General features: G+C 39.5%; 1 protein-coding gene across 7 annotated transcripts in view; it reads right to left on the bottom strand.

Annotated features, from left to right (window-relative positions):
* THRB (thyroid hormone receptor beta) overlaps positions 1–23,322 on the bottom strand; it is a 175,326-nt gene that overhangs the window by 81,280 nt on the left and 70,724 nt on the right. Inside the window, exon 1 of one of the 7 annotated variants that reach the window (XM_074861098.1) lies at positions 18,380–18,485. The exons of 5 other annotated variants lie outside the window; for them this stretch is intronic. The gene's annotated coding sequence lies outside the window, so the exon portion shown is untranslated. Of the gene's footprint in view, positions 1–7,812; positions 7,850–18,379; positions 18,486–23,322 lie in introns of those variants that run through there. One more of the 7 variants, XM_074861076.1, reaches the window with a different exon arrangement.

Below are 23,322 nucleotides of genomic sequence, written 5' to 3'. Positions count from 1 at the left end.
GCCATGTTTCCTGACTCACACACTCATGTTTGCACATTCATCTTGTAATCCTGATGTCTGAGAAAGGCAAGGAGACTCTTAAAAAAAAATATATCCTGAGAATCCCTGACTCCAAATAATTTCTGAACAGCAGGGAGAATGGTCAATAACTGATAAAGGGTAGCCAAACACTTGTCTGGTTCATATATTAAATCCAAATTTCCTTTTTCCTTATCCCTGCTATTTATACTTATTTTATATTTTTTTAGTGCCAGACATGCTAGTCTATAAAACATTAAGGATGCTCATGTATTTTGTGTATCTGTAACAAGAGATTGTCAAGATTATTTTGTCTTGTCAATCCATCTCATTTTGAGTAATACCATGTTTTCAAAACTAAATGGCATGTTAAAACCCAGAAATTAAAGTATCTGTGGAAATCAGCATCTTACACGCACAAACATGCATTCACTCACTCCTGGGGTACAGCTGTCCCCTGCCAGAAGTCCCTCATGGGCAGGAACACAGGGGTTCAGCTGTGTCCTCTCATCTGCATCTTCATCTTCATCTCCATTGCTGGGGGGATGCTCCCCAGGAGGCTGGAGCTCAGCTCCCGAGGGAGGGGATGGGCAGGAGGCAGGCCAGTGTCATGCTGATGGCAGGGGGCAACAAGGCTGCTCCTCCACCTCCGAGGGGGCAGGGGCAGGCAGGCAAAATGCATCTCTGGCCAGGCTTTGCTCCAAGGCTGTCACCCCGCTGTACTCCCCTCTGACACTAGACAGGGCAGCAAACCCCCATCTTGTTCAAAGACAGACCATGCAGAAATTTTTGCTGCTTTGGGGGGGTTCTTTGATTACTGGTCTCAGTCTTGTGATGCAGAGACACCACCTCTTCCTTCCACATGTACCCGATTCAGGGGACCGTGTAAAGATACGTCTATCCCTCTGTGCAAACCCTGCACCCTGTTACTGAGTTAGCTCATGCTCACTCTGTTTCTAAGAAGGCAGCGAGCACTGCCAAGTGCTCCTCACTCGGCTAAGGGTTGTTATTGTTGCTGGGGTTTCTTTGGTTTTGCATTCAACTCCTTAGATTAGCATCAGGGTATCACATATCAAAATAACCACTAGTGAGGATTTGCTGGCCTGCTCAGAAGTGAGGGTTCACCATACCTACAGCTGCATAATTTTACCGTAATGTAGTCTGATATCATACACCCCTGGTTTCTACTTTCTAATAACTTGCTGCTTTAGCACTTGGGTTTATGTCACACTCAGCAAGTCTCCTGACTCTCCTCTAAAAGCCTGTCTATCCCTGAAGACCCTCAGCAATCATATCTAAGCCAGTGCCACCAGACTGCATAATTTTGGTTTGGGTTTTTTTGTGGAATTTTTTTCTTTTTGGCAATCCCAGCTAGTATGGCTCTGCTGGTAAAATACTGTAGTATGCCACAATGTATATAATCTACATTAGGAGTTATCTAATAGCTCACCTTTACTCCATCAAGATTGCTGAGCACCTTGTCAAGACACACAGACACACACAGTGCAAGCTTCTTTTTTCTTAACCATCTTTTTCTGCCCACTCGCAAAGCTAACACTGGTTTGTTTTTAGGTTTGTTTTCATCAAAACCTGAGAAAATATGTGTTTTTTTGTAACACCACCAGGGCAAGCCATCTGTGGTTGGCTGGCAAACTCTGAAATTCAGGGCTGGGGCAGAAATATTTAGGAGTCAAAAAAAGCTGACTTGCTCAAGAAATTAAAGCCCTTCTGACAATCTTCCAGAGAGCCCCTGAGGAAAAGGGAGGGAACCAGAGAGACTCAAGGAAAATGGATGGGAGCCCAGCGTGGAGATTCAGGCCAGAATGGTTCCAGGCCAAGAAGGAAGGCTGGCAAGTAGACAAATACAGGCTTTCATAGGCAGCATTGTAAACAAGACATTAAAAATATTAATCCATTTAGATTTCAAGCACCAAGATGAGATTTACTTAAGAAGCAGAATTATGCTGGTAATGGCTCCTCAAACATTTCAGCTGAATGTCAAAACTTTTGCTCAGCTGTATCAAGTGAAAATACAAGGAGCTGTTGACATTACAATATTCAAACATTCAATCGTATGGCAGGGCTGGAAAAACACAGAGGAAGGCAAAGGAATGCTTGAGCCTTGGGCAGAAACTCAAGCCCTTGCAAGGAAACTGCATTCACAAATTATTTTTACCTTCATTTCTATACCAAAATAATAAATTGAAGGGGTGAAATGATTTCTTAAAACCAAGCTTTCTTTCAGAAATCTTTTCAAATAAAACATAATTACTTCTACTGAAATACTTTGTTTTCATGTAGAAACAGTCATCTAGAACAGAATGTCTTTTTGCGTGAGAGAAAGTTTAAGTAAACTTTGAACACCTAGGACTTTTTAAAAAGTTTCTTCTCTCCTACAGGAATCAGCATGTGTCCCCTTTTCCCCTTAGAAAACATATACTTATTCTAAATGACTATTTTAATTTTTAAAAAAAATGTACCGGAAAAGTAATTTTCCCTCAAAGCAGACAGGTGTTCAGGACAACTGAAGTACAGAAACACAGAAGAAACACATGCTTTTTGATGCACATGGTAACTGTCATGTCACCTTAAGCCCGACACGGCCAAGAGACTCATGAATTTTCTTCTACATGCTGGTGAGTAGGGTTCACAAGCTTATCTACCGATGGGCAAGCGTGTCAGGGGAGGCCCACAGGGAAAAACAAGTGCCTTAAACAATGAGCTGCAGTCATTTTATGGGATTCAGGAACTGAGACAGGAATCGGGTTAAAGGAAAGACTAATATCTCTTAACGAGGTTGATCCCTCATGGAAGTCCATGTGCACAGCCTGTGTTCAAGAGAGGTCTTTTTCCCCTCTCAGTAGCACTGATAATCATTGTAAAATGCCACATGTAGAGAGACTGAGATATCTCCATTCAATGCACTAAGAGCATTCTAAAGAAAAGGCTAACATTCTCCATTACCTTTAGTCACTTAAAAAAGCATTAACTTACTAAAAAGGATAGAACAGCATCCCATCTCTTCCAACCTAGGATATACTATACACCCCTCAGAACTATATTTCTTATCAGGTTTCCAAAAAAAAAAGAACAAAAATGAAAAGATAAAAAAACCCCACTAAGCTCTTTTCCTTGCTTATATCTGTAGCCACTCATAAACTTATCTTAAGCTTTCTGCAGTGTCTGAAATGGAAGATCTGAGCAAAGGAAAACCTCAAAACACAGGATTAAAGAAGGAATAACTTCATTCTGCTTAGGAGTGAAAAAACTAGATTAAAGTTTAAAGAATCTGAAATTTTATAACAGTTTAAACATTTAAATGCAAATGAAAGTAGCAACACATGAATTATAGAAATTCTGTAGCACTCCTGAACTTATGAATCATACTATGAAATTTGCTTTCTGCACTCTCAATGTAACCAGAATGAAATACTGGCACCTCAGATATTTTGAAATGATACACAAGCAGCACATTTAATAGCATTAATTTTAATAAGTTAGCATTCTATCTCAGATGCATCTGTTTCAAAATGTCCTAGCGGAAGGTATTTTTATGAAAGCTATTTGCCTATTACATACCACAACCAGTGCAACTGCACAGTCCAGGGAGGCATTTTCATCACACAAAATGAGAAGCCATTAGCGAAACACTGCTTGGCAAACAGTAGCTCACACACTGAAGCTGCAATATTATCGCGGCTTTCCTACATATTAAGCATAGGACTATGTTCAAAGTAAACATGTGGTCATAATTAAATAATAATTATGACTAACATTTGTGTAACACCATTCATCCAAATAGTTTAAAGCAGTAGGTAAACCTGTAAACAACGGGTCTAATCCTGCACCCTTTACTCACATAATACCATGCAGTTCAAATGGACTATGTAGATCTTGTCTACACACAGACTTAATTGTTCTCAATTAACTCCGTGTGTCAACACTCATTCCAGTGAGTCTTGTTCCTGTTCAGCTTAATTCTCTTACTGCTTACTACCAGGTGAAAGTACTGTTTCTACACTCTCACTGATTTAACATCACTTTTACAGACACTTTCCTACATGGATCCCATGGGGCTTTTCAAATCTCAGTGCAGCCTCACTTCTCCTAGGGGCTTCTAATATGACAAATATTCTTTTACAGATGAGGAAGTTAGCTTGTTGTTAGTATGCTTAAGGGACTGACCATCACATCTGACTTGCATCTGTAAATCCAGGACATACAATTTCTATTCTCATACCTTAATCACACAAATAGCCCTCTTCATCCATCATGCTCCAGAGTAAAACCACAGGAAATGGTAAGAACAGGAAAATTCTGCAGTTTCTAAAAATAAAATATATTTGGAAGTAGACATGCTCAAACCACTTTTATGAATCTGTGGTATAAACGATGTCTGTTACAGTGACCCAAAGTTGCTAAACGAGTTTTAAAAAAAAAAATCAAGAAGAACTTGTAGACCTTCCTGACATTTTGGTGTCAGTCTGCCTTGACAGTCAAGCAACAGCAGAACAAGGCGAGAGACCAGGAATACCTGAGTCAGATTTCATTTTGGCTCTGCTATGGACAGTTACTGAACTTCTTTGCTTCAGCTGCAGTATCTGTAAATCAAGCCAAACAATCCCCTTCTCTTATGGATCTTTTGAAATTCATGAAAATCCCTATGGCCCTTTGAAGACAAATACTGTTTACTAGTGCTAGCTATTACTTAGTTTTTAGCACTTCTGACCTTCTATCTTAAATTTTGCATAGAAGAAAATCACTGTCACATCTCATTCACACCACGATTTAGTATATATTTTCCTTCCAGTTATAATTTTCCTTTGCAAGAGGTACACTCAAATTTAGCTCTTACATGTATTCCATGTAACTCTGGCATACATCAGAAAGCTTTTTTTTAGCACCAGACAAAAGCACTGTAAAATGTCATCCACTGCTGAATTGTCAGCAAAGCTCATACTAGTGCAGCAGTGAAATAGGGTGGGTTTTTCCCCTTAAAATCTTCTAATGGGTTTAGGCATTTCTCTGAAGTGTTCATTCAGAATAAAATTACAGTAACTGCCTCACCTAAGAACAATTTGGTCGAACCTGAAAAGAACCTAGTGTCACAACAGCAATCCCTACCATAGACTAAATCCTGCAAAAGTCACTGCAACTGCTTACACACTGTGGAAGGATTTCTCGTGAATTCAAGAAGCTGCCCAGCTGCTGGCTAGTAAGGACACAGCTCTCCTTGTTCACTGGTAACACCTACAGCTGTGCACTCTTAATCCCATATATAGATAATGTTTGTGGATCCTATGTGAGTAAAAATGTGGATGCTAGTGGTTTAATCCACAATGTGTTAACAGTTTAGCATTTCTAATATGCCACGAAAAGGACATTTTATATTAAAGTGCATTGCCTTCGCGTGCAAGGGCAGGGATGGAGAGATTTGCTTATCTCATCAGTTGTCCAGGCAGCCTCTGTCAGCAGCACAAACAGGCAGTGGGTAGGGGAGCTCTCTTGACCTGTCCAGCTAAAAAAGCACCAGAGGTGCTATGCCGTCTCCTTCCAGGACACCCTGAGCAGCGCTTCTGCTCAACAGCACCTCTTCGTTTATTTCTGCGGTGCCTAGGACAGGACTGCAGCTGTAAAAGCCGAGCAGTCTCTCTTCCCATGGATCAGATCTTGACAGCACTGCAGCAACTATGGCTAAACACTGAGCTGAGGCAGAGAAACCAACAGCAGCTCCATTCAAAACCAGGCTGTAGCCTCCTCTGCTCCGTATCTGTGCCCTTGTTTTGGGGTCAGATCAGAAAGAGCCCATAACCCTGCTGGAAAGAGGACCTCTGGCACTGCTCCACATCCTCACTTACAGCTGGGGCAGGCAGTCCAAACAGGGAAGGGATCCTGGGGGAAAATGGGTGTCATACTGCTGGGCACCACAGAGCTGCCTATAAATACAGAGACTCTCAACACCACCTCTTAGCAAATCTATAATCCCAGAGAATTTGTCCACACTAAGCTATAAGTCACACCATGCAGGATACAATTAACTGATGCAGCACTAAGCACAGCACTGGAACAATTCATGGAAGACTTTGATAGGCACTGAATTTCAGCCAAGAGGGCTGAGAAACTACCTGAAGTGAAATGAACAGTACATTAAGTGAAAGCACACAGGACAAACAGTCTTGGTTGTCTGGATTTCCAGAGCTGCTTATGAGTAAAAAGCAATTACCACATTTGACACAATGGCAGGCTAGTCCGTGCTTTCAATTCACTAGTAGTGGCAACTGGTTTTTGCTTGGGAAGCTTTTATGTTTAATGCTAGACATGCAGAATCAAATCTGTCTGAGATACAAAGTACATTAGTCAAAACAGCTAAGTTTTAGCTGACATTATGGTAGGTTATAAACTGCAGTAGCCAGGAATGTTCCTGATACAAAAAGCAGCAGCTCCAGAGGGTAACAAGCATTTCAGGCATCTCAGCTAAACGCCCTTGAGCGAAACTTGGCTGTAAGTGCATCTAGAGAAGACACAAAAAAATATTCAGGGGCAGAAAGCAAGTCAAAACTTTTTCTGAATCTAATTAGGACAAACGAAAGTACAAACTTCAATTTTTCTTTCATTTTAAAAGTCACTTCTTATTGCTATAATTGCATCTCACTATCAGTCCCATAATTTATTTATCACATGATTCACTCATAAACATGTCTTGGTACTATCCAAGTTTATCACACCACTGATTTTAAAATTTCATACGTTGCTATTTTGGGGCTCCTGCATCCCTGAAGATGTAGTACTCCAAATCTCTGTGAGCACAACAGATTCTGAACATCCCCACGGTACATCTTTCTCACATGGAAGTAAATCCAGCACACAGTAAATATGCAACTAATATCAAAACACTTCTTCTGACCTGACCAAAGTGCTGGTTGCATTTAACACTGAATAATTAAGAGGTAGAAGCCACTCTTTTAAGAGAGATGACATTTCTGAGTGTAAAACACAGGCCAGATTCTGATGAGATCCTTCTGCTGGTCTAACTTCACTGGCTTTGACAGATATTCTCTAGGCTGAAATTGTGCTGCAATAGAGACCAAGACTAGGTAAGAGTTCAGTTCAGTTGCCCACATGTGACCTCAGGTACCCTGCCTGGCTTCCACCGGCTGCTCTGGATCCCGTCTGGGTAGGTCACATGTAGCATCAGCCAAGCTAGATGCCTACCTTTGGTCAGCCCTCCATGAACTGATTGCTGTTTCCAAAACATCTGAAACAATTGTTTCCCTCTGATTTCTGGTGGGCTGGGTGTTTGGACTCTTGAGGATCCTGGACGTATTTCTCCTCCAGGTTCTGGAGCACCACAAACAGAAAATGACTACAGTGATTTCTACAGATCTCACATCTGAGGAGAGCATATTCCACATTCTCCTCAAAGGAAGCTTTGAGACCTTCCTTCTTCTAGGGTGCATACATGCAACAATCAAGAAAAAAATCCACTGGTGTCCTCAGGCAATTTCTGCCTCATTAGGATGTAGCAGAGACTACTGGCCATACAGAAATGGCAATTCTTTGCCATTTGTCTTTGACATGCTCCATATGACACCTCAAACCTTCAAACTGAAAACTTTTATGAAGGATAATCTGAACAGCCTCTTTCTCACTGGATGGGTATACTTCAGCTTGAAGCTAATAATAAACTTCCCCTCCATTGAGATTTCTTTGTAACAAAACACGTACATAATCTAAAAAGGAAACCTGAAAATTAGGCTAAATTTTAAAATAAAATATAAAACATGATATTCCTACCTTATACCTGCATCACCTTTTAATAAATGCAATGCAGCTGTGGGAGGGCATTTTCAGAAGGGAGGGAAGTCCTAGGAAACAAAATGCTTTTAGTAGAATGCTGAATGGTTTCATTGAGTATTTTTAGCCTGGCCTCTTGAGATACTCTGCAAACATTTGCAAAACTCTAAAACAGAGCCAGGGTTATGTCACTATCTTTGGTACAAATAATTTGTTAGGAACTATTTTGTTCTGGCACAAGGATATATCAAGAGAGGATGCGTGAACTGGCTTGTTTACTTTTGGATTAATGTTGTTTGTCAACTGAAGGCTGTCTTTATGAGGGAAGAGCAAGGTGCCAAGAAGTACATTTCACCATGCCAAAATTAAAGGGAGGAGTTCAGAAGCAGTCTTTTATTACCTAATTAGTTTTATCAAATGACACAGATCAACTAACAGGAGATAACTAATAGGAAAAAGGGGTCTAATGAAAAAGTAAGTTATCAGCTGGATGCTCTCCAGAAAACAATTATCTCTCTAGGTAAACAAGTACTACTGTTGGGAGGTCAGACACAAAGTGCAAGGAATGGAGTCTTCTCAGGATACCAGCCCTCAGTGGAGTTGAAACAGAAGAAAAAAGTAGTGGGATGAACTACACTGAAGAGAAGGTTATGAAAGGAGTTAGTATCTTTAGATAAAATTATTCCTATCTGGCCTGTAGATATTCCACCAGTTGGGTTTTTTTTTTTTTGAAACACAAATCAAGTACAGCTTGCCAGATTAATATCTCTATTCAAAATGAAAACTAGGACTACAATAAGAACAGACACATTCACCTACTCAAGAACAAATTACCAGAATAATTTTTTTACAGCTAGCGGGGAAAATGGCAGCTCACAGATCTTACTTTATCTTGATTGCCCTCCTAAGACTGGAAAAGATGATCAGAAAAAGAAATATGGAATTTTAGGTAATATTCTGCTTTATCCAGAATAACCAAATATAGTATCTGAAAGGTATTGAATATGTACTTAGGTTTCCTTTCCGTTATCTTCCCAATTGCATGATCTAAACTAGTCAGACAATTCAGACTCATGTGGCTCACATTCAGATTACATCAACTTTTAATTCCTAATTTGAACAATACTTTCATGTTTCCCATTATTACTTGCTTATCTAGTATACACCTAAAATACACAAAACTTCTCTGACTGTTTTAGCTAGTTAAATGACACCAGACACATGTAACAGCACAAAGATATTTAAGAAGCCTTGCTGGGGGAAAAAAAAAAAAAATCAAAAAATGAGAATTTAATTGACTAAAGACTTGTGCCCCCCAGCAGCTTGAAGAGAAGCAACATCCATTTTTTACAAACATTCTTTGAGAATTGTAAGTGATGCAACAGAGGAGTTTTATTATGCTATTCTTTCCCTTCATCCTCCCCCTCTTCCATCATCAGTTAATTTGAAAACAGATGGGACAAAGAATTTATTGGAAAATGCTCTATCTCTTGAGGTTGACAGTTCTACCTTTACTGCAGAGCTGTGGGGACCACGGAAATTTTCATACATATTTACAATATACTGTAGCAAGGACTGCTAGATGCAAAACTATTAAAGGAACCTAAAAATCAGTCATTCTAAATGAAAATACCAATCACTGCCATCCCAGAACTATGTTAAGAGCAGGCATAAGATGTTTATGAGGCTTTGGCACGTCCTGGGCAGGGCTGGGTAGCACTGCTGGGAAAGAGCGGTCCGTACGGTTCCTCTTAGCACGCCCTTCCCTGCACAGAAAGGCTGAGTTACAGACGAAGTCCTAGTTTGGGTAAGACATCTTGACAACCCTGCATCCAGCTGAGAGCACCTGCAGAGACAGAGGCTTCAGCCTAGACTTAAATCGCTGATCCAGACTGTCATGACCCTTTCCACGGGAGCGCTGACATTCCGATCAGCGTGCGCGTGGAACAGGTATCACCGCTCCTCTGTGTCTGAACAGATTTAGTAGGGTACTGGATTTTGGAGACTCCATAATAAGATAGTCCAGGAAAAATAAAAGAAATAGAGAGCACAGTATGGGAATGCAAATGAGTGAGCTCAGCAGGCACAAATGGAAAGCAGGTTTAGTTGAGGAATGAAATAACCAGAAGATTAACTTATTCCATCTGCCATCCACCTTTAAAGCCCTGCAACAGAAAAGACTGTAAGATTCATGGTCTTCACAAATCTCCAAGTGACTCTGCAAAGAGTGGGGATTGTCTGCCAAAAATAGTCAGCCTTCACTTTCTTCCAAGAGAGTCAGTCCTTGGCTGGCAAACCTTAATCACTGTGATATCAAGACCTGCATATGGATGAGGTCACTGGCCATGATCAGCACATCAGCATGTGTGGCACAGATCTCAATGCATGAGAGCCAGCTTCTCCCCTAATATATAATCCTTCATTCCCACAAAACAGTACAGTACCACTGTACCCTCTCTTCTTTTCTCCCCGCCCCACCACCGCCTCCTTATTGTTCTTTCTTCCACCATTTTCCTTTACCGTAGAATTGACTGCAAGGCATGGTGCCATTGTATTGAGGCAGAATCATCCTCGGCTCTCTGCCCACCTTGAAAAGACTAGCAAAGGAGAAAAAATTGGCCAAGCCAGGACAGTGAGCAGAACCAGAAAGGTAACCGTCACCACTCTCACCATCATGACCTGAAGATTCAGTCAACCACCTTCCTTCTTCCAAGAGAACTTGCCCAAACAACAAATTACCATTTTAACTGCACATCCTTCCTTTCACAAAGGGTTTCTAGCAGGCTTTAATTGTATGTGCTGTGCACAGAATTTCCAAATGCTTTGCTTACTTTTTTCTTTTAATCCTTTCCCTCCTGTGTGTCCTAAGCAGCAAGTATCTACTATGTTTACCAGGGAACTAAGTAGCAGAGGTTCCTGGACTCAAAGTCCCAGATCAAACTGTTTAATGCTGGGCAAAGATTTCTGGGTTCAGTTAGGCCACTCAAATTTATACAGCTCTACCTATAACATTGTGAGAAGGCTCTTCCCATAAATGGGTATACATCCCAGGGTGCAGCCAAAGCAATCTCCTGAGATCATCATTCCTCCACACCTACAGCATTCCTGCAGACAGCTCTTCTGAAAATTATAAGCTTTAAGGCAGTGTTCCCTGCACACCACCTTCCTTCTCCACGTTTCCCTGGGAAGTTTCAGCCTTCCTGCCCCAGCATTCCCAACACCAGACTTGTCCTGGTGGCACAACATGAACCCATCAGAACACACAAGCGGAAGTAAAAGTGTTCATGCTTACTGCTGCTTTTGCCATAGCGCCCTGGCATTTTCAATCTGGTTCTGGGAGTACTAAGGCTAAGATGCAACACATCACCAACCCACGGCCACAGTAAACACTGAGACCGCTCCGCAAAGACTGAGTTCGGGGAGCGTACCTGGATATAGGAAAAAAAATTATTATAAGGAATGTGGGCAAGAGAGGCCATCCAAAAAAAAGCCTCACTTGACCAGGTCACTGACCTTGCCTAGGAATGCAGGCACTGTACACAGGAGGAAAGTTATCTGTGCTCAAGCTGCAGTTAACACCCAGATTCATATGCTGTTTTCCACAAGGAAAAGCTGTGTGTAAGGTCAGAAGGCAATAAATCACATTTCATTTTGGATCAACTTATTGTTTAGGACACACACACACACACAGAAATATCAAAGGCTTTTTGAAACTAACAGTGAGTGATTATGTGAGGCAAACGTAATGAAAACACAACAGAGTCTCTTAGCTAGGGGTAGAGAATATTCAGCCAAAGCCTTCCTCTGACTCCCACTGAGAACAACGCAATATGGAAATAACCAAAATTATGTATTAGAAGAATGAAGACTGAAGGCTTTCTTCTAAGTTATTGTTTTCCTGAATCATTAATTGCAAGACAGCTTTCTATGTCACAATAGCATTTCAATTACTGACTTTTTATACGATAAATTTACTGTACATTTTTGAGGATGGACAAAAATTTCGTAATTATTCTAATATGTCTAGCAGTAGTAGTTATATAGGACACTGAGCATTTGGTCCTCCATTTGCTGTTATAAAACTCAAACCAGGCAAATAGATGATAAGCAATTAACAGGTTTAACAACACTTGCGATTAGTTGCAGTTATATTAAGATAGAGTGATTCTTATGCAAGTTAAGTGGACTATTTAATTAAGTGATATGCATTTCAGCAGAATGCACTGGATAAGAGTGTGTGCAAGTTGCATGCATGCTGAAAAGAAAGTGTTTTTGCAAATTCAGTACACATAGGTTGGAACTGCGACACAGCCTGTTACTAAGGCTTATCCAATACTTCCCGTAAGATCCGATTTTCACTTGCTTATAATTTTGCCAGACTAATTGTTTGGGCTGAAACGTTCCATGTTGGATGTGTGCCTCGGGCTATTTTTTTCTTACATCAGCCCAAACTGTTCAATGATTTCCAAGATAAAAGCCAGGACAAAAAGACATTGTTTTATAATGAGAAAATAGTATCTGGTAGCTCCTCCTTTAAGAATTCAAACATCCTTCTTGTTTTAAACAGGCAGAAAGTACATTTTAGTCAGGGAAGTGGCTTTTGCCAGGCCACTTAAAACCAGTTCGAATCTGATGACACTCCAATTCTCTGCAAACTTGTGAGAGGTGCTGGATATGGGGTTTAATGCTGGGTACCACTGATAAGCACCATCATCACATGAAGAGAGGAAGGCGAGATGCCTTCCCTGCCATTGCTGCTGCCTGTGCCACAGCCTGGGATGGAGGTCAGGCAACGCCAAGAGCAGGACCAGGCTGACCCACACTCTCAGGGGGAAAACGTGCTGAAAAGAGCAGGAGAAAGAAGGTATACCTGGCCCATACAGACCACTTAGCAGAGAACAGAGAGAGTAGGATTGCCTGAAGAAGAGGTTAAAAAGAGGATTTAATTAGCTGACTGAAACGACTTGGATAATGAGTTTATGATGAAAAGAAACATCCAGACAGGGTCATGGGTGGAGTACAGTGCTTGACTTTGCACACTCCGTGTGTTGTGTGTGTAGAGTGTTTCAGTAAGAATAAAATGCACTTAAAAGGATATCATAACATGATAACTCAGAAATGGACAACACGAAGCTAGCGTTCTCAGATACTGACCATAACATGCTGCTCTTAAATATTTAGGCACCTCCGTGCAGGTATCCTGTTGTTTAGACTCTTAAGTGTCCCCATAACTGCAGTCAGAAATAAACCTCTGTTTATCAGGAGAAGATCCCTCTTTTTAAAGGGCAAGATGCCTCTTTTTAAAGGGTATATAAACTTACCCCCGTTTCCATGATTAGAAATCTATATATAAAAAATGAGAAAGGCAGTTTGAAGTACCTCAAACAGCAATCGGGCAGATAGCTCTTACTCAGTTTTTTAAGGAAATTTATGCCTTTGAAAATCGTCCCTGTTTTCCTTACAAATCCAGCTATAGACAACTTCATTTCAGCAGTCCTGGGGAGAGGACACTGGAGCTACCAATCACGACTGAGAACAAAACATTAAACGAAACCCTTTGGAAAGACAAACAGTGTGTTTACTCTATAGCTACTGTGTAGCCCAGTGTACACCTCCTTAGCCACCTACTACCCAGCCGTAGTAGCAGCACAGAGTTGGTGTGGGCAAAATCCCCATGGTCCTGCCTTCGGAACAGCCACAGCTCAGACCCAGCTCCAGCGTGTTTGTTCCACCACGGCTGCGACGTGCCGGCGCACCCAAGGTCACCCTGCCCGAAGGCAGCAGCAAATACAGGGAGGTCCTGAACTGCTGTCGTCTGCAGGCAGGCGAGTGGGACGGGTACTCTGCCTCAGCACAGGAGAAACTCTGAACGTTTTCACTGATTTCTGCAGTGATTTTTGATCAACAGTCAGAAAGGAACAGCAAGCGTTGGTTAATCATTTACCTTTCTTGTGTTGGTTGCTCAATACAGAGTAGGCATTGCGCATGCAACTACACCATGGTCCAGAGTTGAAATGGATCAAAGTAAGGCAGAAAACATTCTGTGACTGGTGGTTCAAGGCTGTACCCAGAGATTATACTTAGAAATATACATAGAAATGTATTCATTTAAATTACTGATATTAATATTTTTCCCCTTTTTTTTTTAAATCTTCAGCTTACTTTCTATGTCATTCACCTGTTCTCCTTTCAGCAGTGAATTCCACTTCCCACTACTAGCTGGTTATACAATGAATTAGTCTAAAAGGCAGAAGATGAAAAGGAATGCGCTGGCAGTGCAGTTGGACCATGCCTTTTCTTCCTACCCCATGCAATATCATTTATTCTCACAGATATAAACTTCAATACCCATTATGACAACACTATTTTCATTGATTATGTGCTTATTAGTGCCAACTTTCCTTCAGCGAAGAAAATCACCTTCTCCCAGGAGAGAGATGATTTGCAATTTCATAATAATTGCAGTGTCTCTTAAGTAGTTCTAATTTTAACAGGACGAAGTACATCTCATTTTACAAGGACGGCAGAATCATTGCACAGCACAGTGCTACAACCTTTTCATAATGCAACCGTTTCCTTAGAGATAGAAGAAACACAGATCTAATCCTCTATGAATTATTATTTTTCTTATTATTTAAGAATAGAAACATTTAAGAAGACAAATACATAAAAACAAGAGATTCAGAAAAGTTTGGATCTTGAATAATTTGTTTCCATCATTATAATGTAAACTATTAGATAACATTTGAAGAATTCTGGTGGAACATAAATGAAACTTCACAAGTAGACAGATGTATTTGTCAAAGATAGATCTAATCTCCAGTCCCATTTCTCCATTGCATGAAACTATTCCCATTAGCGCTGGCTGATGTGGCACGTGCTCCCAACAACGTGGCAGAAGAGTGGCCTCAGTGAATACATAGCTTCTCCCCCCCCCCAGATTGTGGATGCATTCAGTCTTAACACTTGTCACCGTTGTTGTTTCTTCCGTACAAAAATTAACTCTAGAGCTAGTAGGGGAATCAAATAAAATATAACTTATACTGCAACTTTTTGATTTATATTTGATCTAACTGCTAAACAGCCTGCTAGAGACTTGCTAGATCTGGCCCAAACGTTACCATCAACAAATTATGACAAAATGTGTGTTGATGCACATAAAGTGAAAAGAATTGCCTCAGATAATCAGCACAAAGCACCAAGTGAATTGGAAATGGTCTGTGAAAGGCAGAGGGCATGCACTGTAGCTCTTTCATGCTCTGGTTGTTTTTTGTGAGCTTGATTTATGTATAATTAACCATTTTTTCCCCTGCAAATAATTTTATTCGAAGCTGCACTATTATTTTTACCCCCCATCCTCTTGCCACAGCCACATAAAGCAGTCCAGCTTAAAATGGTGACAACTGAAACACGTTGCCACAGCAAGAGTCCAAACTCTCTATGTTAGCATAAAATCCCACTCTTGTCTCCCTCCTGCTTCTCTGATCATCACAAGAATGAAAGAAATTCATAAACTGTAACTCTTAGTCTAATAGAGCCTTGGCCAAAATTCAAGCTCAATAATTAATTATATTCTGTCTCTCTAAATTCCCACACTAGGCTGACGAAGAGAAATAACTCTTCCCTTCCTAGACAACAAGTTTTTATACGGCCAATGGACACAGCATTCCACCTCTGAGAGAGCTGAGCGGTTAACTGGAGAGAAATAAGAGATATTCATAATGCTCGGATAAGACGACAGCAGCAGATGAAAAGAGAAGAGTATTGTAGTAAGTTTGAAGTGTATGTCAACCCAAAAGCTAAATCATTGTTAACTAATTACACTTTCCATCAGAGAATAAAAGTACAGATGATCACACAGGACAGGCAGCTGTCAGGTGTCTTGAGGGACTACAACACAGATTTGGGATAAGAGGGTATTTGAGACAATTCAGATATGGCTACGAAAAGGTGATAAATCAATAAGGTAAAACACATTTAAATACAGCACTAGAATTCAATAAAACACAGACAGCATCCAAATCATTTTAGTCTGAAAAATATGGAGCATTAACACTATACCATGTTCTTAGACAGCCATAAAACAAATCAGTACCTCATGCCACTATTCAGTAAATTACCAGTGTATTAAGAGAAGGAAAACTATTATGACACCCGCACTACGCGCATAACACAAACCACTCATCACACTGGGGTTACAATTGGAATTTTCTTCTGAGGTTGACAGATGATCGCTATAACCTTAAGCAGCACCCTTACAAGACTTAATTACTGCGTATTTCACGTGTATTTGTAAAGAAATTAATTAGCTTCTTTCCCTTCTGGAAAAGAGTATGCACCATCACTGAAAAAAATCACAAGGCAAGGATAGCGTGAAGGGTCTTGCTAGTATTGCATGTAGTTCACAGTGACAAAAACCAGTGCAATTCTTTCCGAACACTGGTGATATCATCAATAAAACCTGTTTTGCTCCTTCCTTAATCTGGTCCACATCATACTTGCTGTCTATGTCACTGTTTTAAAGATGCCATGTACCTGCAGCCTAGAGGTTGTATCCATGCAAGCGCAAGACATTAATATATGGTGACAAACTATTTTTACATTGGTCATATTACTACGGAGAATATATGTGGTGGATGTTGCCAAAAGCATAGGATTGTTCTCCATGAACCAGATGGTAACTTTCGATCCTCTGTTTCTGTTTAGTTTTGGTTTCTAAAAACTCTTCCAACTCTAAATCAGAAGCAGGGTAATTTCAATCCAGCCTCACTTGAAAGCTGGTGTTGGAACAATTAATTCAACTCCAGTCCAATTCTTCATTCATTCCACTCATTTTCAATCTGTATGGCATAAAGCCTCCAATATTTTTATGCAAATAAGGTCCAAGATACTATAAGCATAACATCCACTGCATACTGCACCCATGTTCTGATGCACCCTGTGCATGCTCTTGAGATTTACTGCAAGAAGTTCAGGCACCTAAGGCTTGGTCATCTACCCCCCGCAACAACACCACATAGACTGGGCACAGACTAGGGAAAACAGCTCAGGTAGATTAATTAGTATCATCAACTTTTGCACAACAAATCAATTTTCTTCAGCAGTGGAAATGCTGGGTCATTATTATTGGCCGAGAGAGACAATAAAAACCTCAAACTTTTCTGAGCACAGAAATGGTAAGGACAATGTTTGTATGGGTGTTTCATTTATTTTGTGTGTTGACTCGATAGGACGTATAGAGCTTAACATTAATTCTGCAAGAAAAAAATACTTCAGTAGTTTTATATCTTGGTACTTCAGGTTTCACAAAAAAAACCCAAGAACATATACACAAATTTGTACATTATTTAATTTGCACATATTTTATATACAGAAGTCTAAATCATCCTGTGCATGCAAACACATAAAAACTATGACAAATAACTGCTTGTCTAAATATACTACTTTCCGTTACCAGGTGGAAAGGATGGGACTATCAGACAAAGATTACCTCTATGCCAATGTTTTTTCTAAACTGGAACCTGTCCTCAGAACTATCATCCACGTATGTCCGAAGACTGGCAACCCTACAGCTCCCAGTGCCAGCATCTGGTCCACATGAGTTCTCTTCCTCCTGATCTGATCTGTGACTCATTGCTACATAGACACTTTCTATTAATTTCAATTTCTTAACTATTCACATTAATGCCAGGTATGGTGAGACCACAACATACACTGCCTTCAAAATGTGTACTGGAACTTTTCAGGTCTTCAGTAAACAAGTAGCAGGAGTTAATTCTCATCTTTTGTTGAGCTGTAATATAATTTCACTGATTTAGGGGCAATTATTTTCAATTTACACATATGACAATCAAGGGAAATGCTGTATCACAGAAAGGGTATTTCACTTTTATTATTCAATCAAGTGTAGAAACCCCAGTGTTTTTTCTTTTCCCTTTCTTTTTACTTTGTGGTAGTTGTTTATTTATTGTATATCATCATATGATTAAGAATGGATTATCACACAGCTCCCTTAAGCATGGTCATCAACATCACGGTTTTCTTGCTTTCATCCTTACTACTCTCATCTAGGAAAGATGTGCAGTACACAATAAAAGAGCCCCAATACTGCTGCAGTGGCAATACTCATTAAAAGTATCACAAATCCCAATATTGTAAATCACACCTCCTTCCTCCTCTTGGTTACAAAATGTAATTACAGCTGAATCTAAGCACAATGCACAAATTATTCTCACAGTTTTGCATGTGCATCAAGCCTTTTATCTACAGATCCTAATGCTCTTTAGAAGTTTGAATTTAGATCTGCAGAATCCCCACAATGCACAGCTAAAAGAACTAGATTCTATGATTAACTGACTATTGCTGCATCAAGACACAAAGAAGTGTTTTACTTGAAATGGTATTCACAGCCTGAAGAGGATTAATTTATTTACTTTTTCAGACAATGCACCGAACAACCCTCTCACTCTCATCCGGCAGCTCTGATGGACCCCAAGGGGAATTTACGCTCCTAAACTCAGGATGATCAAACCAGTCTGAAAATAAAGTGAAAAAACTGTTAACTCACCTAAGCCACCCTTTGGTCTAGTGCGTATCCTGAGCAGGAGGAAGGGAGGCAACAGGAGCGATGTATGCACTCCCCCATGCAAAGATATTTAGGATAAGTCTACTCAGGGTCAGACCCATTCTCAGGGTTCATGTGCAAAGACAAACCACCCTAGAGAGGGGAAAAGAGCCTGCTATGATCTCATTTATCATCTCACATCCAGGTGGCCTCTTAGGGATGTTGGACTTTTCCAATAGAGCATTTAAAGGAACAAGGGACTGGATTATCATTTAACGTTATGCAGGCCACACCCCTTAAATAATCAGCTCTTAGATAGATCCTGAATATACAGACACAATATAGATATACTATATAGATATAGATATAGTTATACTATATAGACACTAATCTACAGATGCTAACTGATCTTCAACTTCAGCACACTTTCCTTAAAACTGATGGAGAATCCAGGACTTTCTGTGGCGGTTGTCTTTGCATCTTAGAAATCTCTGGTCACAGCTGCTAGTTCTTCCCAGAGTTGGAGCCACCCCCTGGAATGTCTCAGGCATTTGAGGAACAGAGTCCAAACTACAGCATACCCTTCGGGTCTTCGAAGAACTTTTGTTAACTAGTAAATGCAATATAACTGTCTCCTTGTAAAGCCTCTTTTGTTAATTCAGTAGTGATAATCATGGAAGTAGTAGCATTTGAGCTTAAATTTTTTTCAGCTGTTCACGAGCTTTAAAAAACATTGAAGATCCTCTACCTTTCTCTGGAGGTCGCAGAACTCCAAATGAATATGGTGATAATTAGGTCAAACCTATAGAGCATTAATCTGAAATAAGGACTGAGACTTTAAAAATTTGTAAGAAAATGTGTAAAAGAAGTCCAAAAACTCACAGTGCTAATGATGAAACTCATTGCAGTAAAATAGCCTGTCCGTTTCTCTAAGATTTCCAGAACACCTGAGACATTGCTGAATCTTAGTAACTTAACTAGCAACAGTCTGATGTAAGTGATACAGGTAGGATTAAAAAGCTTTCTTAATTTCAAAGAACAGACTGGAACATCACCTGGAAAAGTGACTCTTTGGTAATGCAACCCTACTGACGATTTTAGTTTACTACATGTATTTTTAATGTGTATGATTCAGTTCTCCATTTCCTTGTTAATTTTATACCCTTTTTCATGGACTGTTGCTGGTTAACCTGTCTGGCTGATACCACTGTAAGCAAGAATAGAATCAGATTTGCAGATTTTAACTGAAAAGCAGCTAGTGATAAAAGAAAATATATGAACATCTGGATCAAGAACATCCTGAACAGGAATTTAAAAATGGCTCACACAACGGAGCCATTACATTACAGAATTACCGTACATTACACACATTACAGAAATGCTGCTTATATTTTATTTTAGTGACATGCTAAATTACCAGCCTTGTTCACTGTAACACATACTTTTAAATTATCTGTTCAGATTTATCAGCATAACTAGATTTATTACACACATGTAGACACCTGTTTTATAAAACATACCAACTGTGACAGGACAACCATACTGGAATCCTCTGGCTCTCATCCAAGAGGAAATGCATTGCAAGCTTCACTGAACTGCCCTAAGAAGCCTTCAACTTTGTAATGAGATCACCAGCCAAAGTAAAAGACATTTTATGATTTGCTAATCTCTATGTCAAAAACACTAAAGAAAAAATACTATGTTTTGGTCATTTGGCCATTATTACATGAGATGAAGACCAAGACTAACACTTCTCTTCTGGTGAGAAGTGGCTGATATCTTTGCTGTCAATAAGGTCCCCTTTTATATAAACATTTAAGTCTTATAATTTATAACAGAGGAAAAAGTCTAAGGCAAAAGGATGAAAATGGAAAAAAACCCCAAATTCTCAGATGAATTTAAGTAACACAAGGCTTACCACACTCTACTGCCTGTTTCCAAGTACCACTCCAACATTAGGGGTTATCTCTCACTGGAAACATCCTTCTAGAGCCACTGCTGGAGGTCAAGTAGGACACCCTCTGTGACATTTCAAGTACCACTGGGCATCAGCGTGTTGGCAGTTGAACAGAGACACTAGTTACATCCCCAAACATGAGACTGCAATCAATCAAAGGCATGCTTTATGATTCAGATTTGGCATTGAAAAGTCGTCTACTCCGTGGGAGTAGTTAATGACAGTAACCTCTGGGGGATTCCACACACACCGCACCACTAGATGAAAGGATGCTTCCCAAAGGTTTCTCTGACTCTGCCTACCAATATCTGCCTTGATCAATGCACACTTTGGTGCTGTTGTAAATGGACTGGCCAGTATCTTTCCAAGTACAATAGTTTAATAAAATAAATCAAGTCTAAAAGTTCATTTTGCTTTTACTTGTTCTGAAACCTCTGACAACAGGTAAAGTTTTGATTCAGGCCATCTCTACAGTGTACAGAAGATAATCCGCCAGATAAATGCCAAGGTCGTCTTCAGCTTCAAAGGTCAGTTACTCCAGCTCTACAGCCAAGCTCTCACACTAAGCCAAAATTCCTTATGAAATTTTCAGTGATTAAGAAGGGTGTGTACATGCAGAAGACTTAATAATGTTGTCTCCTGGCCAAACTAGTTGGAACAGCCCCTCTTCACATTTGTAACTTTGTTTAAATATTTCACCAGTATGGTACAGAAGTATGGTACCATCACTTGTTCAAAGTCAGAATTATTCTGATACAGGAATGTAGGGAAATATAGCCTTATTATGGTGTAGTAATGGCCTTTACCACATGTGTTCCAGATTCTTCTGGTAATGGCAAACAATGATGTTAAGCATCCAGAAATTCTGTCAACAATGTTGTTACACTGAAGATTGAGCAAACGGATTTCTCTGTAGAAGTTCATGAGCATGGAAAGATATTTCTATTCCTACTAAGCATGAAGATTTTTTTTTAGTGCTAAGCTGAACAATGGTCCAATTCAGTCTCAGGTTAAGACTTATTTCCAGAGGTCTTGAGAACAAACACTTTAGTAGACAATTATTTTGATGTCTCTATGTATGGGAGGAATAACTCCGAACCCAGGAGAAAGTAGGAAGGAGGTGAAGACACCCCTGACTTATAGTTATTGCAGGACATTGACAAAAAATGAGAGAAGTGGAAAAGATGCTTTTGGATAAAATATTGCTAAAAGCATGTGTGTAAGCAAGCTTTTCTAAAAGTATACTAAAAAAGTTTTTATGGTAGTGCTTTTTTTTTTTTTTTTTAATTCCACCACATTAAAAAAAAATATCTCTTTCCTCAGCATTTCTGAAGATCTTAAGGAGCAAATTTTGATGCAAATAAACTGACCAGTATAAAGAAAAAGATGATTGTTACATATTGACCACTGAATGGTCCACAGATAGCAGTGACGCATCTCTAGTGATATGCTTCAACTTTAGGCAAATAATCCAGATTTTCTTTTTTTACAGTGCCCACAGAGGAAATCGTTACTGATCTAGATAAGTATTTCAAAGTTCAGTTCAGTGAAGAGCTTTACTTAGATTTTAGACCTCATTCTGCCCTCTGCTAATTTATCTTATTCTCCTCCTTATTCTTCCCTAGTAAGGCTGTATATTTAAATTTCATGTCCTTTTCTATACAATAATTAAACAAAAATAATTAAGCACTCTATGACAGTAAAAGAGAAAACCTGAGCAGACTGCCTTGCAATACATAGATTGCTTCAGAGAGCTATGATAAGAGAGTAAAATAGTAGCATTACTAATAAATCTAGCGATGAATAGTCTCAGGTCTAAGAAATATCATTATCTGGTAACGCTTCAGCTAACAAGTAGGCTAACAATGCCATTTTTTAATAGCATTGTCAAACAATTTTAAGAAAATATTTTCATATGACTGTTCCTTTTAAGAGTTTCATGGAAACTGGAAATGGGAGGGATTTCTTTTCAAGATTTTTGCTCTGTTGTGAACATGCAGTAACGGTGTTAGTGGTCCTGCTGAAAAGAGTTTCAAATTTAGTATTTGCTATAAAGCTGCAAATGCAAACCTGTGAACTTCTCAAAACATAAGAAGAAATAAGACAACTGAAATCTGATACTTAGTAACTCCAAGGAGATCTTCTCCTATCTCCACAGTTATAGCTTACACATATCACTATAGTCACAATGTAATTATTGCTCATTTTGCACTTTTACAAATGGGGGCAATGTCAGAAGCCAGTACCCCTGACTCCCAGTATATTTTCTGACATTCATAATGCTTGCAACCAATGTAAGATCCTTAGGGCTTCCTCAAGCATAGCATAGTAAAAAATAAATACCTATTAAACTAGGTAACTAAGTTCTGATCACAAAAACAAAGGTTTGATACACTTTCATAGAAACTATTTCTCCTGAAATACAACAGGATTCTTTTTTGTAAATAAAACTGCCATATCAAGGAGTTCACGAAGAACAGGATCTTACAGTCTAAATTTTTTTGCTTTTCATTCAGAAAATAATCTTTTGCACTAAATAACAAGATAACAGTATATTAATCTGCATTACTCAGTTAATTTACTAGGGTCTGTTCAGCTATTTGTAGTGCACACAATCTGCACCTTCTTGGCCATCCAAGAGTTAATACACAGTCTTGACAACTAGGAATGGTGAATTCACTCCCCAAGATATTGGAAAAAACAGCAAGAAGTGCCACATTTCCAACAACATCTGAGAAATTTCACGTAGTCATAGCAAGGTCAAATATACTCACAGTCCAAATCTAGATGAAAGCCTGCAATTTAAACACCCCTGATCTAGATGTGTGGAAAAGGTAATCAGTAAACACTGATCCTTTAACTGTTTGGGGCAAACAATATCATTAAGTAGTGTTCCCATTTAATCTCATCTGTAAATAAATAAGTCTCAAAAAACTGGTCTCCGTTTCAGCAAAAGCATTTTTGCCAGCTGCAACTGAAATGGCTAAAA

This window comes from Strix uralensis, chromosome 1 (assembly GCF_047716275.1).
Source record: "Strix uralensis isolate ZFMK-TIS-50842 chromosome 1, bStrUra1, whole genome shotgun sequence".
Taxonomy (NCBI): domain Eukaryota; kingdom Metazoa; phylum Chordata; class Aves; order Strigiformes; family Strigidae; genus Strix; species Strix uralensis.
Note: the sequence above shows the minus strand (reverse complement) of the source record. Positions and strands in the feature narration are given on the sequence as shown.